This window comes from Phascolarctos cinereus, unplaced genomic scaffold, assembly GCF_003287225.1.
Source record: "Phascolarctos cinereus isolate Bilbo 61053 unplaced genomic scaffold, phaCin_HiC Scaffold_2;HRSCAF=192, whole genome shotgun sequence".
Lineage (NCBI taxonomy): Eukaryota > Metazoa > Chordata > Mammalia > Diprotodontia > Phascolarctidae > Phascolarctos > Phascolarctos cinereus.
In genome coordinates, this window is record NW_027555625.1 from 15,369,547 (window position 1) to 15,375,804 (window position 6,258).

The window sequence follows — 6,258 nt, forward strand, 5'->3', positions numbered from 1 at the left end:
AAAAAAATCACTTGCTGGTGGCATCTGTGTTGAAAAGGAGATTTTGCAAATTTCTAGGCAACAGTAAACTCTGAGGAAACTCTGAGGGTCTTACAGGTCAAAGAGGGAATGAGGACATGAAAATGCCTCCCAAGAGATTGAATAAAATACTGAATCCCAAAAGGAGTTGGAACATGGATATGTAAAAAGAGGGTGGAGGACTGGGGCATGCTTAGAATGCCCTCAAGTTCAAACACACGAACGAGACAGGGATAGCACTTCACAGAGCACATGCAAGTCCAGGGCTGTCCTTTCCCTCAGTAGGTGCTGGCAGACAAGGAACTCAGTCATTTTCCCATATAGATTCCTAGTCCCAAAGCCAAAACACGAGAGATGAACAGCGATGGAAGGAACACTAAGAAATTCTGCAGAGAAAATGCCCCCTTTCTTCATGGCGCCACTTTTCCTCATACTTAAAGAAACAGAACATTTAGGGTGCCCAAAGTGGAATCCCCCCACCCCCGGTGTTCTCAGGTTGACTGGACCAGTCCAATACCCAGTCCACACTTTTCTGCAAAGCTTCCATGTCCTTTTCTCCTTCTGCAGCTTCTTCTTCTTCAGACTGAGAGCTCTGGTCCTTGCTGGTATGCATGTCCACATCAAACATCATCTGCCCCTCTTCTTGTGGGGAAGGGAGAGCGGTCACATTGAGAAGTGCCTCTGGAGCTGCTCTGGCCTGACTCAAGCTGAGCGTCCAGGACAACATGTCTCTGCTGTGAATGGAGGACGAAGAGGGAACGTGCTCCAGACCCACATTCTTACCATTTCCATTTCCATGGTTGCTGCTGCTGGTGCCTTTTATCTGGTGCTGCACCCAGGAATTGTAGAGGCCCGCGGGCAGGGCCAGCAGCTGTTTTCCCTCCTTGTTTTTGTTGTTGTTTTCATTGTTGTTGGGCGGTGGCTGTTGACCAGCTGAGACTACATGGTTGGGAGGTGGAGGAAGTTCTGGAGGCGGCCATGGCAGCTCGGGCCTGTGTTTTACTTTTCCAATCAGATCTTCCACTAGTGCTTCTGAAATTACCTGCCATTTATAATTGTCTAATATGTGGAATTACTGGCATGTTGTGTCTTCTATTAAAATATAAGCTACTAATTTATGGATTGTGGAATTGTGAACTGACCCAACTATTTTTGAGAGCAATCGGGAATTATGCCCAAAGAGTTATTAAACTACCTATACCCTTTGACTCAGGAATACCACTACTTGGTCTATTTCTGAAAATAATTAGAGAAAAAGGAAAAGAATCTATATATTCCAAAATGCTTACAGCATCTCTCTTTGGGATCATAAAGAACTGGGAATTGCAGCAATAACCATCAATTGGGGAATGGCTGAACAAGTTGTGGTATATGATTGTGATGGAATACTACTGTGCTATAAGAAATGATAAGCTCAATGATTTTGGGGGGAAAATGTGGAAAGGCTTGTATGAAATAATGAAGGTCAAAACCAATGAGCAGAATGAGTGGAACCAAGAGAACATTGTATACGGTAGCAGTAATATTGTTTCAAGAATAACTTTGAGCAAAGAAGTTATTTTAACTATTCTAGAGATCCAAATTAATTATAAAGTACTTATGAAGAAAGATGCTATTGCTCTCTTCATCTGGATAAAGAACTGATAAATAGAAACATGTATAGAATAATTATACACATATGTATACATGTGTGTATGTATATTGCATATGTATATATACATACACATACACACACACACACTATATATATGTACCTCTCTGTGGTTAATGGTAGTCATCTCTAGGAGGGGGGAGGGAAGAAAAAAATTTATTTGATAATTTTGTTGTACATTTAAGAGGAATAGCAAATCACGCAGAATAGATTGGCAGTCCCTCATCTTTTTTATTGTCTTAGTTGTGGAAATGCTTGTTTTATTTCATTAACTAAAAATAAAAACAATAAAATATAAGCAATTTCAGGATAGTGACTGTTTTTCCCCTTTCTTTGTATCTTCAGTGCCTACTGAGAGTAATGTCCTGAATTCAGTAAGTTCTTAATACAAGTTTGGTAAGTATTGATCGACCAGGCAGTCTATGCTGAATTGAAGGATTCTACATTCAGATTCATTTCTGGATGAGAATAACAACCATCTGTTTCTAAATGTGCAATGTGGGCAAAGGCTGTATTTGTGGAAAGAGACAATATTATAAAAAAAGGGAAAAAAAAACCTGTTTAAACAGGTGCCTTGGTGACCATGGAGAAATTTATTGGAAATCACCTCTAGCCTGCTGTGCCCACACTGAACTACAGGCAAAAATGATGATGACAGGCTAGCTGGCTCAGTGGTGCACATTGCAGCAGCAGCCACCATGATGTATCTTTTGTCTTTCCTCACAAGCATCTATCTTACATGTCCAGAAGCAGTCAGTGACCACTGGCAAGAAAAGCCACCTAGTCTTACAACCTTACAAGAGATTACTAATGGGAATGATACTGATGGATGTGTTTAAAAATCAATGTAATTATAAAAAACCACTTTTATGAGGCTACCAGTGTTTCAACAGGTATGATGCGGCCTTTGTCCCTAATCATCCAGACTTGGGACAGTGTGTTTTTCAAATCATTTTATAATTGTCATTATTTCCTATAGAATGTGAAGCTCCTTTATGTAGAAACAATTTAATGTAGGATTCTTTCAATAACCAATTATTAGGTTCCTACTGTTTGCCACAACTATTCTAGCCATTTAGGATATAGAGGAAAAAAAAGCAGGCAGTCCTTGTTTATATTTATTTTATTTTAATTATATATTTTACTGGACTTTTATGTTAAATTTTCAAATCTATTCTATTTCTTGTCTTCCCTTCTATAATTCTTTCTCTTTCTGAAAATAAAAAAAAATGCTTCAATAATGATCTTTTTTCATTTTCTCTTTTTAGGAGATGAGTTAATTATTAGTCCCACTCTCTCTCATAACACTACCTTAACTAGAGAAAAGAAAAAAGATAAGTAGGAGAAGACCATCCTCTTCAACCCTCTAATTTTGTAGAAGAGGAAACTAAGTCCAGAGAGATTAGCTGATTCCCCAATATCATACCTGTAGAAAGGGGTAAAAGTGGTGTATGAAAAAAAATACTTTATTTTTCATTGTAGGTCACTACTTCCCTGCCTCCCACACATATTTTAATGGGTTGTAGATAGTAGGTACTTATAAATTTGCTAAAAGAATGAAGAAATGAATTAATTAATACATTACTATCATGAATAAAGAGTGAGTGCTAGCTTTCATCTGCATCAAGGAATGAAAATGAGTGAATTCTTGAGTTATGGTTCTAATTACACAGTATTGGCAAGGTTAATTACTTTAAGTAAGAGGTGCTTAAAAAGGCATCAATCAGTGAAAATGAGTCTGAATTTCTATCTATCCTTTCCTTCCTTAATATTTTATGTGAAGAAATAGGATGGGTAAACACACACACACACACACACACACACACACACTCACACTGACATATACATTCATTTTTGTTCATTCCTAATTCATTTAATTACTTCACATTGTGGATGTTAGCCCATATTTGACATTTAAGTATGAAACAGGTCAAAATCCTGCACAACCACATGATTGCACCTTCTGAATCTTCCTAAATTATTAAGCTATTACTCAAAACTGCTACAGAAGGAACAGAGAAAATGGAATATCTTCAGCTTCTCCAGATTCAGATTTCATGGAGGATGCATGACAGACTAAGATTAGAGCTGAAAAAGATGCAGAAAATAGAAAGCCACAGAAAAGAAGAAATTATAAGGACAAAATCAAATATGGTGTATGTCAGTTTTCAACAACTTCTTTACACATTCATGGACATTAAGTTAAAAAAAAAAGGAACATAATATATTTCGTGAGGCAGTCTTTTATAGTGGATAAAGAGTTGTTCCAATAGCCAAAAAAAAAGTGTTGCAGTCCCATAGATCAGAGGTGTCAAACACATATTCCACAGATTTCTTTGTCTCCCTACACTCCTTAATGTGTCCCAAACCAGATTAAAATGTAATTGGAAAATATTTAACAAAATACATAAAACATAAATAACTTCACATTTTAAAATTAAGTCAAAATTCTGCTCTCAGAGATCCTTGAGAACTGATTAGTGGCATTTGTTTCTATTTCAGTTTGGCAGTATTACTGTAGAAGGCATATCATGTTTGTGAGAGCTTGGGGAAGTCACTTAATCTCTTATTGACCCAGGAAACTCTCTTTGACTGTGTATTCCAGCTTCTTTACCAATAAACCATTATGTCCAGTATTAATCACAGATATTCTTTGTATAAATTCCTTAGCTCAAATGAAGCCAAGAAGTCAGTAAGCATTTAACAGGTGCCAAAGATATGCCAAGAATGTATGCATATCATAATTATAGATAGAACTTTTAGAGATATGATAATCTAAAAGGCACATGATGGAATTCTTCATGCATTTAAAGCAGTATTATTATAGCATTGTGATTAAACTTATTCTCTTATATCCCAGAAGGTAAAGCTAAGAGCAATGGGTGAAAATTGGAGTGAAGCAAATTTACATTTCAGAGGAAAATAAAAAACAGCAAGTTCTAAATCATTGGATCTACCCAAAATGGAATTAGGATGCTGTATGATTATGTACTTAGAGCCTGAAAAAAATAATTGAGATACTTTAGTTCAACTGCCTCATTTTAATTTGAGGAAATGTAGAACCAGAGAAGTTCATTGACTCACTCAGAGTCACACAGTAATTAAGATGCTCTCAGAGGCAAGTTTGGAACTCACATTTTGGTAACTAAATACATAGCTTTTTACCCCATCACTAGGGCCTTTTTTCCTATTTTTTTGGTTTTTTGATCAGTTTCCATGGGACACATTATCTTCTTAATACAATAATTCTCAGACACCTTCCTATGCTCTAATTCACTTGATGAGTGGACATTTTGAACAGGAATCCCAAAATGAATCTCAAACTTGATATGTCCAAAATATACATCTCTATGCTTTCCTCTATATAGTCCCATCTTCCAAGAATTCCTATTACTGTTGAAGACAATGGAATTTGGTGAGGTTATCTGAGTTTATAATCCTTGTGTCCTCTCTCTCTCTCTCTCTCTCTCTCTCTCTCTCTCTCTCTCTCTCTCTCCTACATATCCAAAAAGTTGCCAATGTTATACTTTTTACCTTAAAAACATCTATCTAGAGGCAGAGCCAAGATGATGGAAAAAAGACAGAGACTTGTCTGAGCTCTCCCCTAGACTACTCCAAATGCCTTTAAATAATGACTCTAACAAAATTCTAGAATGGCAGATCTAACAAAAAGATGGAGTGAAACACTTTTCCATCACAACACAACTTAGAAGGTAGGCAGGAAAGTTTTTTTTGTATCAGGCTGGGAGAGGAACACCATCCTGTGCTGGATGGCCAGCACAGACCGGCCCCAACAAACCAGGAGCAGGTCTCAGGGTGAATGAATCAGTGTCAACAGTGGCAGTTTCCAGACCTCTCAGCCCACAGATGGGAATGGGATTAGAAAATGGGTCAGAAAGAGATTTCCAGGGGTTCCTCTGCTGGCACCAGGGGCAGTACTCTGTTGCATTGATTCAACTTGGATCTGGGTATCAGTACTGGGACTTAGTGCCAGTGTGAGGAGGAACATGAAAACAGCAGAGCTTGCGGACTCAGGGGAGCAGGGATGCTGGTTACAGCCAGAGTTGAAAGGAGTAGTTATGGTCATTCACAAACCAGTGAACATTGCAGAAGAGTAGTAAACACACCTTTCCTTAGATCATACCACCTTGGAAGAACCAAAAATTTATAGGTCCCCAGAATTACCTCTGAAAACAGTAGCATTAAAAAAAAACCTGAAGCTTGGAACAGTGCACCATCTACTTGGGAAGCAGAGCCCCACTATGTGGGAAAATGATATTTATAACTCCTAAAAACTTTCCCATTAGTAGGGCAGTTAGAAGGACTATACATAGACAGAAAAGAGAGGTGTGAGTTGAATGTGATAGCATGATTATCTAAAAAAAATAAAATTTAGGGATGAGAAAGAAGAATGCACTGGAAAAAGAAGAAAGGGAGAGGTAGAAAAGGATAAATTATCTGACATAAGGGAGGCATGAAATAGATTTTACAGTACAGGAAAAAATGGGGGAAACAGAGAGGGGACCACATGAACCTTACTCTTATTAGAATTGGCTCAAAAAAAATAATAATATACACACTTAGCTGGG

General features: G+C 37.6%; 1 pseudogene; it reads right to left on the reverse strand.

Moving 5' to 3' along the window:
• Nucleotides 1-296: 296 nt before the first annotated feature.
• LOC110222652 (BCL2/adenovirus E1B 19 kDa protein-interacting protein 3-like pseudogene) lies at nt 297-2,369 on the reverse strand (annotated as a pseudogene).
• Between the last annotated feature and the right edge of the window lie 3,889 nt (nt 2,370-6,258).